The sequence below is a fragment of the Ovis aries genome, chromosome 5, assembly GCF_016772045.2.
Source record: "Ovis aries strain OAR_USU_Benz2616 breed Rambouillet chromosome 5, ARS-UI_Ramb_v3.0, whole genome shotgun sequence".
Classification (NCBI taxonomy): Eukaryota; Metazoa; Chordata; class Mammalia; order Artiodactyla; family Bovidae; genus Ovis; species Ovis aries.
Window position 1 is genome coordinate 54,226,915 of NC_056058.1, and position 13,703 is coordinate 54,240,617.

The following is a 13,703-nucleotide window of genomic DNA, read 5'->3' on the forward strand; positions in this document are numbered from 1 at the left end:
TATTGCTCTTCCTTTCCTCTGGATCATTCATCAAAAAAGAAAAAAAAATATTCAATTTCTCTAGGCACTACACAAAAAAATGGTAATATAAATTTCTTACATCAACTAAAAATGATTCATAATCATTTTCTTATTTGTACCTTCAGGCACTGAAGAAGATAAACTCTCCTTTGGAGTCACAGATTTTAAAAAACACATACTATGAAATTTTAAATGTTGGGATAGGTGCTTTCTATATCAGCTGTGGAGGAATTTTGCATTAGGGAGAAATGAGAAAATAGAAGAATTTACTATGAAATATGAGGTCCTGCTCTACAGATGACTCATTTTATGACTTCATGAAAATGCAGTAGTAATAGAACAGTGAGTGCTTTTGCCGCTTCTTCCACTGACACACAGCCACTATGAGATGCAGAAATGCTATAAAGCAAGGTTCAAAAGGATAAGGGCTTCATCTTTTTTTGATAACTTTTGTATCCCCTACTCTAAGCACAGTCTCACACACAGCAAATATTTGTTGAATGAAAGATGAAGTCATTAGCTTATATGAGCTGTCATAAAAAGGGTAACATATTGATGGACCAAGGGCTGAATCTGGGTCACAGGAGTGTTTTAAGTGTCTCACACTTAAAGAGTTTAAAAAATAGTATTTAAATAAAATAGAATGAGTTTCCAACATTTTAAACTGTAAACAATTCTTATAAAAATCCAGATTTCAATGTTAGCTTGACAAAATTAAAGATTCAGCAATATTGAGCCTTTATTCCCATTCCCATTGAAATTGTACTGAATAGTTATCCTCTGTTTGGAGAAGGCAGTATGGTTTGCCACAAGTCCCACCTCTCCTTCTCATCAAACACATGGCCATCTTTAATCATTTACCTTATCTACCTGATTTTCATAAACACATCTGAGTTTTTAGCTCTTGTTATATAGAATTGAGTGTCCCACTATTTACAGAGATTTCTAGAGGATTTGGAGAACAAACAAATTATCTCATAATAGGTTTCATAGTAAGAAAATGCCATTTGTTGAAAATTAGAGTTATGCCAGGCCATGCTACATACTCTATGCTAACTACTTGGCATGAAATATATCAATATGTTTTATTCTTGACAAAATTCCTAGAGAGTAGCTACGGTTGTTGTTCCTTTTTATAGCTGAGAGGTAACCATCCTGCTCAAAGGCATACCAAGTATAATGCAGAAGAGGGAAAGAAGCTCAAATCTGAATTCATCAACGTCTCATGATGATTTGAACTACCTGTCAGCCCCTTTATGAGCAGAGCAAATTCATTCCTGGTGACTTGTGGTCATTCACATTCATTCTTGGCGTTCCAGGGTGAGTATAATGGAAAAACTAGACAGATTCAAAAATTACTTTACTGCTTACTAGATGTGACCTTGGCATGTTCTTTAACCCCTTGTTTACTTACGTGTGCAACTTTGAGAGTAAACAGTAACTTCATTGCTTGGTGTGAAGATTCAAGAAAATGTAGATAAAGCTTGCACACATTTCTTACTATAATCTATGGTCAGTGTTCATATATATATATGTCAGAGAGAGGTATGTTTTAGAGTTAGAGAAAGAAAAGAACAGGGTCCAGATGTCTGAGACTGAGGCATAAGAATGGGCAAATTTCCCAGATGAAATGGGTGGTAGAGGAGGAGAACTGGGATCACGGAAAGCAAGGAAACACCTGGTGTTACAATCCATTTCTGGATTGAATCCAAACTCTAAATTACTAGACTCAGGACTGACCACAAGAGGCCAATAACAATAGAGCAATACCAAGAAACCTAAAGGCTTGTAACCTCATACTTCTTTATTTTCCAAAACATGCAAGTCTTTTTCTGCAGTATATCCTGCCGTGCGTCACATAAGAGGCAGATAGCTTCCACTTATATAACTTTATATATCAAAGAGTTACTAAACATATACCATATGCCAGGAACTGTGCTAGCTGCTGCATATTTTGTAATGAATAAGATATAATTCTGGCCCTCTCTCCAACTGCTCATTGTGAGAGTTTGGGTAATTGGAGTGAATCAAATTAACAGTAAATAATGATAGCTTAAAGAAAAGTTATCCAAGCGAAAAACAGGAACAAGGCTTATACAATTGAAGAGCCCTTTTTGGACAAAATGAAATTTAAGAAGGGGAAAAGGGCCACGGAAAGTGAACCAATGCCAAGCTTTGTTGACTAATATGAGTAAGTCAAGACCAATGGCTAAGAGAAATGCTCCAGTGAGAGAAAACAGCACGTGTGAGGATTTAGAAGTGAGTGAGCTCATGATTTGCTTGTGGAGTTTTGAGCAATTCATAAAGTCCTGAATTTAGGAGTGAAATCATGAGGAAAAATGAAAGCATCAAAAGAATTAAGGAAGATATAGCCCAAGAAAGACATTGTGAATGGTATTCATGTGTTCAGAATTTATTCTCAAGGCTATGGGGAATCAATGAAGTTTTCAAGAAATGTACATCTGAAGAGAAATGTTCCAGCTTCCCTGTGGCAAAGGAATTGGAAGATGGTGGGGAGAAAATATCAAAGGCAAGAGATCAACTGGGAGTGTCCTGTAGTAACCCTGTTGATTCAACCTCATCAGTCTCCTTCATGGTTTCATAGCAGTCACTGTGATGTGCTTCCCAGATCCCTCATTCATGAAGGATTTTTTTATTCCAACTGCTAGAAGTGCTGCCAGCCCCATCATTGATGATCTCAGCTGCATAAAGCTGCCTGGCCCAATGTCACACCTGCCTGACTATGCAAAGGCCCACATCCAGTGACAGCTTGATACATCAATCCAAAGGCTGGAACATCTGTACCCAGCTCATGACAATGCTGGAGTACCTCTGTAGGTCCAGAACTCTAGGCTGGATTAGCTGAGGAAATCTTTGAGTCAGCATCAAGTTGACTCATCTCCCTGTTCAATGATGCATGTTCTCCTCTTCTGTAGTTTTGATCCTAAGGATGCACTTAGTCAATCAGTCATGTCTGAAACTTTGCAACCTCTTGGATTGTAGCCCATCAGACTCCTCTGTCCATGGGATGTCCCAGGCAAGTATACTGAAGTGGGATGCCATTTCAGTGCTTTTTAAGAGTGCTGCATGCTAGACTGCAAATCTGAATATGTTTTCTGTGGAACTCAATCTGTGACAGTTTCCTGCCACGTAAGAACACCATCATGCAGGACACATGAGACAAGGTGGCTCCATAAACACCTTTTAAAATTATTTACATCAATAATAACTAACAATGATTGAACATGAGAAGTTCTAAGATCCAAATGAATTTTTTTTCTGGAAAGTTGCCAAATATACTCATTTAAATGATGTAGACCACTGAGTCAGTACACATCACCCCAGAGTTACATCACTGACCAATGAGTTACAACGTCGAATGAGTGTGAGGGATAAGACCATATGACTCGGAGTTCTTCAGTGTTTCAAGACCAGAAATTATGTATCCACACTGTACACAGCTATATAAACAGTTCTACAATTTCACTGATAACTCTGTATGGGCAATATTATATCACTTTCATAAAGTCACATTAAAGCCTTTGTTTTTCCATGTCAAGATTATTAACTTTTACTGGGTAGTTTCTAGTGCTTGTCATTGTATACGAACACCACAGGGTATATTGAAGTCGTATATTTATACCTCATGTAACTTGTTTACTTGGAATAAACTTATCCTGATTCATGTAGTTTAAATGATAGAGCTATGAATCTCTATAGTAATATTCTGGTTCCACATTTAACGCTATATTTCCCTGAAGCTCTGGTAACTTATGAGTGAAATTTCTGCTTGGGGATACCATTCAACTATACTGGCCTAAACTATGCGAGTTTCTGGGTGGATGAACTTTCTTTTGACAGATGTATGGAAAAGTCTGCTGTCCAAACAGAAACATGGTTTTCATTCCATGAGGGCAGAAAATATTTCAGGGCTTACACACACACACATATATTGCTGTGTATGAGTTACTGGGAAGCCTAGATATTGGTTTCCTCAACTTCTGGGCTGGTTGCCTATCCTACGTTGGTTGCTTTTGGCTGTGAGCAGCCTCATTCATTTTTCCCAATGTGCCACATAGAAGTGAAAAATCTGTAGTACACAGGAATACAAGATAGCAAACTTAGTACAAAAGAAAAAGAGAATATTTAGTTGAAATCTCACCTATTTTGATTTCTAAATTCCCTTGATGACAAACTTATTTTTTGAATATTTACTATGAAAACTCAATGCTAAAACAGTAATTAGGTTTTCTTTAAAAAGGAAGCATGCTAATCTAATTTTCTCTCTCTAATTAGGTGAGGAGTTACAAGTCAATACTTCTCACTTTGCAATGTTTCTTAAACATGTTTGAAGGCGGAACCCTTTTTCAGTGAGCCAGTGCAAACTGGTGATTGAAGTTTAGCCTGTTTTGCTGCAAATAAAAGTGAACTAAGAGAAGTCAACTATTGATTTCTTGATGGTCCAAGTGTTGACAGAGTACAGAACAGAAGTACCCCCAGGATGTGAATAAAAGTAATGCATGCCAGATAGAAACAAATGATCGAATTATTGTGCTATAGAATTATAAAACTGGAAGAATTCTCCAGAGATTACAAGACCCAAGCACTTCATTTTTCACATGTAAAAACTAAGATTCAGTATGAAAGTAAAGACTTGTCTCTGTTCACATAGCAAATTTATGAAAACCAACCACATCTGTTTGTTAAACGAATGAACTAATAAGAGAGTATGCAAATAGTGCAGTTTAAAAACTATAATTTGGGGTCTCCCTGGTGGCCCATTAGTAAAGAATCTGCTTTGCAATGCAGGGGTCACTAATTTGATCCCTGGTCCAGGAAAATCACACCTGCCTGCCATGCGCCACAAGTACTGAGCCCATGCTCTGGAGCCCACAGCCACAACTACTGAGGGCCGTGCACCCAGAGCCTGTGCTCCGCAAGGAGAGAAGCCCCACTGTGATGAAAAGCCAGAGCAGCACAAGGAAGCGTAGCCCCCGCTCAGCACAACTAGAGACAGCCTGTGCGCAACAACAAAGACCCACCACAGCCAAAACACAGAATGAACACGTCTTTAAAAAAACACAGATTGTTAAGAAAAGGGGAGTCAGAGAAATTACTTATGAGAATTTGAGAAAAATTAATTAGGTATTAGTAGTTGCTTATACTAGGGAAGACATCAAATAAGAAAAAGTTTTAGTATAAAGCTGCTAAGGAGATTTCCAGAAATAGAGAACATACAGAGAATTGAGACTGATGGATAAATTCCATGAAGCCAGCATCTCAGTGACAGCAGAAAGGATCTTTCTATTTAAACACATCTATAATATAGCATATATTTTAATATTATATATTTTACTATTTATATATTTAGTATATTATATTGTTTTCATATAATAACATTGTAATATATGATATCGTATTTAAAATATTTTATTTAGAAATATTTTAAGTTTAAAAAATGTTATGTAAAAAGTTCATGTGCCCTAAGTAAGTCTTGTATTTTGCCATACTTGCAGTAACCCTTTAATTATTGTTGAGCCAGGCACACATAATGTAATTATTTTCTGCCAGGCTGAGCTTACGTGTTAATTTTCTTAGTGAGGTCTTTTGAAGAAATGAAATTTTAAATTTTGATTAAAAATATCACTCTTTCTTTTATGGTTCATGCTTTGAGGTCTCTCTTTGTTGACTCCAAGATCATGAAGTTCTCTCCTATGCTTCATTATAGAAGCTTCATAGTTTTAGCTGTTATGTTTACATGTATGACCCATTTCAAGTTAATTTTGCATACAGTGTGAAGTAGAAGTCAAGATTGTTCAATTACCATTTCTAGAAAAGATTTTTCTTTTTCCCCACTAAATTCTCACTGATATCACTGTCAAAATTTTAGGAGCTCTCTTTAGACTCTCTGTTCTTGTCTATTAATATGTATATCCCTATATCAAAAACCATACTGTGTTGGTTACTGTATCTTTGTAAAATGTCTTGAAAGAGATGAATAGCTCAATTTTGTTCTTTTCTGAGGGGGACTATTTTTTTTTAAGCTAGTCCAGGTTATTTGCATTTTCAAATAGTTTTAGAATTAGTTTGTTAATTCCTGCCAAAAGAGACACAGAGATTTTCATTGAGATTACATTGATTCAATAGGTCAACTTGAGGAAAGTTTGGATCTTAAAAGCTTTGGATTTTCCAGTCTTTAAATATAGTACATTTCTTTATTCATGCAAATCTTTTAATAATTTTAATTTAACTTTCATCTTTCTAGATACCAATACTTTGACCCTTGCTTTTCTTTAACTTGAATTTGTCAGCTATATAGTTTCATATCCTTTTATTTTTATTTTTCTGAATCTCTTCAAGTGTCTTGAATTATACAGACAGGACTGGAGTTTGTACTGTTAACCAATATGACTTTTTAAAATAGATGAGTTATGCTGACTTACATTTAATAATATATTAAATGTTTAGTTTCAACTCTGTCTTCTTAATGTATTATATCAACACATACAGTCAATAGAATTAGCTTTTGAAAATATGTCCCATTTCACTTGATATAGGTTTCTCTCCTAGTTCAGTCAGTAAAGAATCTGCCTGCAATGCAGGAGACACAAGTTCAAATCCTGTGTCAGGAAGATCCCCTGGAGAAAGAAATGGCGACCCTCTCCAGTATTCTTGCATGGAGAATCCCATGGACAGAGGAGCCTGGCAGACTATAGTCCATGGGGTCACAAGAGTTGGACATGACTTAGCAACTATCATCACTTGATGTATTTCAATCTTTTAAGACATGATATGTTCATGTAGTATCCTTTACACTGATACTTTTATATAAACCCATTACTGCCTTTTTATGGTCAAGGGATGAGCACTTCGTATCTACTGTTCTCAACTATGACTAAGAGAATTCCCAGGTGGTTCAGAGGGTAAAGTGTCTGCCTGCAATGCAGGAGATGCAGGTCGATCCCTGGGTCAGGAAGATTCCCCTGGAGAAGGAAAGAGCAATCCACTTCAGTACTCTTGCCTGGAAAATCCCATGGACAGAGAAGCCTGGTAGGCTACAGCCCATGCGGTCACAAAGAATTGAACATGAATGAGCAACTTCACTTTCATTATGACTAATATTGAAATTGCATGAGTGAGTGCTCCGTTGCTTCAGTCATGTCCAACTCGTTGTGACCCCATGGACCATAACCCATCAGGTTCCTCTGTCCATGGGATTTTCCCAGCAAGAATACTGGAGTAGGTTATCATGCCCTCCTCCAGGGGATATTCCTGACCCAGGGATCAAACATGCATCTCTTGCATTTCAGGCAGATTCTTTACTGCTGAGCCCCCGGGGATGTCCAGTATTGAAATTAGTTAACCCTGATATCTCCAATAGGATATGATTTAAATAGATATTAACTTAAAAATTAGTTAAGAACTACAAAGCTATCACAGTTATCAGCCTTTCATATTTTTTTCTATTCCCCTCCAGTATTTGACAATTAAATTCCATTTAAATTGTCAGAACATACAACCATTTCATCACTGAGGTTTAGCTCTAGAGATAAAAATACATTTAATGCTCAGCACCAGACTGTAAAGAGTTATTAATGACTAACAATTAGTAGTGCACTATAACCTGACTGTTTTGCTTTATACTCAAAATTGTATCACAGTTATTTTTCCTACTTATCTGTCATTCCAAGATACCATTTTTATGATGGAATTGTATTGGATCATTAGCATTTTCCATTGTTTATTTTGTAATCCTATGTTATTGATTGTTTGGATTTGAGGTCACATTATATATATTCATATCCCTGGTATGTAGTAAACAGTACGGAAATGGCACAGTACCAACTCTAAATCATGACCCTGCCTCTTATGGTTAGATATGACTGTGAGCAAATTAACTCAGTTGCATGAGCCTTAGTTTCTTCATCTGTAATGGGGATTAGTAATATACACCTTATAAAACTGTTGCAAAGGCTATTGGTCATATCATTAAATATACAATATCATAAAGGGACTTCCCTGGTGGTCTAGTGGCTAATACTCTATGCTCCCAATGCAGAATGCCCAGGTTCGATCCCTGGTCAGGGAACTAGATCACACACACTGCAACTAAGAGTTTGCATGCCACAACTAAAGATCCCACATGCTGCAACTAAGACCCAGTGCAGCCAAATAAACAAATAAATGTATCATAGGACATATCCAAATCATGTAGCATGTATTCTTTTGAGTGAATAAAACATATTGAAAGAGAGCTAAACACAATTGAGCTAGGCTCAAGTTTCAATTACAAGAATCTATAAAGTGCAAAGCATTTTCCTGAATATATATATAAATATTTGACTATATAAATAACTCTGTTCTTTCTGAACCTCTCCTTTCATAGTAGAGGTCCCAAAGGCTTAGATGTTCCTTAGGTCAGCTAATCAATTATTTAGCTCTTCAAATTGATCTTTGGCTTGTTATTTGTTCCCACCCATAAAGTCATTGATGGAACTTGGGCTTTGACACTATTAGCACCATGACATTTATTTTCCTGCAGTACAAATCCCCCACTCCATCTATCTGATATTGTAAGCCCTATGACCATGAGGAATAGCTCAGACTTGGAGTCAAGCAGTTACAGATTTTAGCTTTAGCTCTGTCACTAACTAGTTTTGTGACCTAATGGAGTTATTTTACTTCTCTGAGCTTCTGAACATCACAATAATATGATATATTATATTCAGTTCAGTTCAGTTCAGTTGCTCAGTCATGTCCGACTCTTTGCGACCACATGAATCACAGCACACCAGGCCTCCCTGTCCATCACCAACTCCCGGAGTTCACTCAGACTCACGTCTATCTCGTCGGTGATGCCATCCAGCCATCTCATCCTCTGTCGTCCCCTTCTCCTCCTGCCCCCAGTCCCTCCCAGTATCACAGTCTTTTCCAATGAGTCAACTCTTCGCATGAGGTGGCCAAAGTACTGGAGCTTTAGCTTTAGCATCATTCCTTCCAAAGAAATCCCAGGATTGATCTTCAGAATGGACTGGTTGGATCTCCTTGCAGTCCAAGGGACTCTCAAGAGTCTTCTCCAACACCACAGTTCAAAAGCATTAGTTCTTCGGCGCTCAGCTTTCTTCACAGTCCAACTCTCACATCCATACATGACCACAGGAAAAACCATAGCCTTGACTAGACAGACCTTAGTCGGCAAAGTAATGCTTTTGAATATACTATCTAGGTTGGTCATAACTTTTCTTCCAAGGAGTAAGCATCTTTTAATTTCATGGCTGCAATCACCATCTGCAGTGATTTTGGAGCCCCCCAAAATAAAGTCTGACACTGTTTCCACTGTTCCCCCATCTATTTCCCATGAAGTGATGGGACCGGATGCCATGATCTTTGTTTTCTGAATGTTGAGCTTTAAGCCAACTTTTTCACTCTCCTCTTTCACTTTCATCAAGAGGCTCTTTAGTTCCTCTTCACTTTCTGCCATAAGGGTGGTGTCATCTGCATATCTAAGGTGATTGCTATTTCTCCTGGCAATCTTAATTCCAGCTTGTGTTTCTTCCAGTCCAGCATTTCTCATGATGTACTCTGCATAGAAGTTACATAAGCAGGGTGACAATATACAGCCTTGACGTACTCCTTTTCCTATTTGGAACCAGTCTGTTGTTCCATGTCCAGTTCTCACTGTTGCTTCCTGACCTGCATACAGATTTCTCAAGAGGCAGGTCAGGTGGTCTGGTATTCCCATCTCTTTCAGAATTTTCCACAGTGTATTGTGATCCACATAGTCAAAGGCTTTGGCATAATCAATAAAGCAGAAATAGATGTTTTTCTGGAACTCTCTTGCTTTTTCCATGATCCAGCGGATGTTGACAATTTGATCTCTGGTTCCTCTGCCTTTTCTAAAACCATATATATATATATATATATATATATATATATATAATATATAATTATAATATAATTTTTTAAATGTTATCAGAATTGAATAATATTTGTAAAGAATAACAAAGTATAGGAGAAAAATACAATATAAGCTACAACTTGCTACAGAGGGAATGCTTATGGGTTTCTTCTGATGCTTACCTAGTGGAAATTATGATGTCAAAACCATTGTCTTAAGTTAACCATGTGACCCTGATATGATTACAAGCATACAAGAACAGTGGACACTAAAACTGTGTGGCAGTGCTTTATCATTCAGAATATTCAGAGTCTCATATTACTTCTATGTTTCCATCCAATAGAAACCAAGCTTGTTTAAGGGCACTAGTGGTAAAGAATCTGCCTGACAATGCAGGAGACATACAGATGGAGGTTCGATCCCTGGGTTGGGAAGATCCCTTGGAGGAAGGCACGGCAATCCACCCCAGTATTCTTGTCTGGGAAATTCCATGGACAGAGAAACTTGGTGGGCTCCAGTCCATAGGGTTGCAATGAGTCAGACACGACTGAAGTGACTTACCACGCAAGCTTGTCTAAAGTCTAATAATGATTTAACAATCTCCTAAGATCACATCTCTATTTCCTGGGCTGAGAATCATCATTTACTGTATCTTTCTCTCTCTCCATGCAGCATGGGAAATGTGACAGCTACAACTGGGCAGCTATCTGCGACTTGATGGAAAGCACTGTGTGGTCTGCTACGTCTTTATGCAGAAACATTAATTAATAGAATTCACTCTGGGTTGAGCAATGTTTAATTAACTGAATTAATTGAATTTCCACTGATTACAAAAAGTATAACAGCACCAACTGAAAGGAACTACTTTATTGTTGTAACTAAAAAAATTTCATTTCATGATGTTGGTTGTCCTGTGAAACTCCAAGGATGTATTCAGGATCAAGTGAGTTGACTGGAAATGATCAGCAGGGCTGCGTGCCTCTGTATTCATTCTCTGGCACTCATGATACCTCTGTTGAGGCTGTGTAATTATATGGGTAATTATCCATCACACCAGAGTGTGCTGAACTGAAACAACTGATAACACTGCTTTTTTTTTTTTTTTTTTTAACCTTCCTAATTTGGCTTTCATTTGGAAATATGGAGGTAAAAGGACATTTTCTTCTAAAAACAGCGAAGTTGATTTTTTTTGATTAAGAAAAGAAAGTAGGCTGCTTACAGAAAATTGGCAAAAGAGAGTAAAAGAAATAAAAATAACACATGATGGTAAATATTGTGCCAGGTGGTGTCCTAATGCTTTATTTTTTAAATTTTATTAATCAAATTCTCATAACAGTCCTCTGAAAGCATTATTATTATTTCACTTTACATAGTAAAGGAAATTAAGGCTTTGAGAGGCCAAGTAACTTATCGAAAGTCACACAAAGATGTACCCATAACTCCAACTTTCAGAGATAATCACTCAATATTTTAATAATTCCCCCCATATACATGTCTTGTTTATATCATGACTGTGCTAGGCAAGTGAAATATTTTATTTCTGTCCATTTTTATAGCAAACATTTAGAATGAAGTCAATCACTCATGTTATGGAGATGACAAAACTAAGATGCAGTTTGTTTAATCTGTTCAGGGTCATACAAGTATTGGGTTGGCCAGAAAGTTTGTTTGGATTTTTCCACGGTACAGAAAAATCTGTATCAACTTTTGGTCAACTCAATAGTTTGTGTCAGGGCCCAGATTTTAACCCATGTACCTCTGATTCCAAAGCAGGTAGCTTTTTCAATATATATCACTGCCCCATTTTCTCAATATTAAAATTATCAGTGCTGAAATTTAAGCTTTCAACCTCCAGACAACAAAACTATGCTCACTGGGTCACCTTTCCACTTAAAGATTCACATTCTGTGGAGTCAAGTGAGGTCTGCCTTCATGGGACACATTTCTTTCATACAATATAGAAAAGACATGAAACATAGGAGGGTGCTCCTTTAATCTCAAAATTTCATTATTGGGATGTAACTCTGGCATTTTCTTAATAATTAGTTTATTCAGCATAATTTATTTCATTTGCCTTGGAAGAAATTACCTTTGATACTCACTCATCCTTTCATGGGAAAAGGCAATGGCAATACTCTTTTGCCTGGAAAATCCCATGGATGGAGGAGTCTGGTGGGCTGCAGTCCATGGGGTCACTAAGAGTCGGATAGGACTGAGAGACTTTACTTTCACTTTTCACTTTCATGCATTGGAGAAGGAAATGGCAACCCACTCCAATGTTCTTGACTGGAGAATCCCAGGGAAGGGGGAGCCTGGTGGGCTGCCGTCTATGGGGTCACACAGAGTCGGACCCAACTGAAGTGACTTAGCAGCAGCATCCTTTCTATTCTAAGGAAAGAGTCAGTTCTCTGGAAGGAAAACATAGAGTCTTTAGAGTAGGGGTATCCAGCACAACCGGGGGTAATATACCTCTAGTCTCTTCCAGGCAAATTATGTGTAATCACTAATCATTACAGTAGTCCACTAGTGGGAGGAAGGGAAGTGGGCTCCACTCTCTTCTCCTGTCAGTCACTCATCAAGCCAATAGACACCCCTGCCCTTGTCTTGTTTTATTAAAGACCCTGCCAAGTATAAGAGCTTCCCTGAAAGCTAAGTTGGTAAAAAATCCACCTGCAATGCAGGAGACCCTGATTCGATTCCTAGGTCAGGAAGATCCACTGGAGAAGGGATAGGTTATCCACTCTAGTATTCTTGGGCTTCCCTGGTGGCTCAGCTGGTAAAGAATCCACCTGCAATGTGGGAGACCTGGGTTGGATCCCTGGGTAGAGAAGAGCCTCTGGAGAGGGGAAAGACTACCCATTCTAGTATTCTGGCCTGGAGAAATCCATGGACTGTATAGTCCATGAGGTCTCAAAGAGTCAGACACGACTGAGCAACTTTCTCTTTCAGGCACAACTGTCACTCAGCCCTGGAACAGAGCAATTCTTAACCCTAAACAGCTGCTCTGACAGCTAATACCACACAGGCCCAGGGAAAATACTTTCTGCATCTCTTATCCTGTGAATCATCTTTATTCAGAAGCCTGTGGTAGGCCACTGCTGATGCATAGGTGAACACAGTGCAGAGCATACAACAATTCTGCAGTATTTACAACGGTGATTTATCAGGGTTGAAAGACATTATGTGATAGTAAGCAATGAATATTCCTCTTAAATTTACAGACATTACTTGTAGATCTGAATATAACATCTGTGAGATGGTACTGATTGTTCATGTTCACAATTAGATGAAGCTTGAACTCTTCTATTGAGAATACCTTTGATTAAAATATTTAATCCCTTAACAAAATTTTTTAAAAGAAAAAATGTTTTAAGGTTTAACTAAGTAGTAGTTTTTTGCCATTTATCACTGTTTTTTTTTAAATAATTAGAGGATAATAGCTTTACAATGTTGTGTTGGTTTCTGTCATACAACGTGAATCAATCATAAATATATCTCATCTGAAACGGACTTTTTTTTAGATTCCACATGCAATTGAGATCATACAGCATTAATCTTTCTCTGACTTATTCTACTTAGCATAATGCCCTCAGAGTTAATCCATGAGTCACAAACAGCAGGATTTGTTCATTTTTTCATGGCCTAGTAATAATCCATTGACTGTAAATACCACATCTTCTTTGTTGATTCGTCCATCAATGAACACCAGTGGTTTTTATGTCTTGGCTATCATAAATAACGCTGCTGTGAATATGGGGGTATAGATATATTTTAGAGTTAGTGT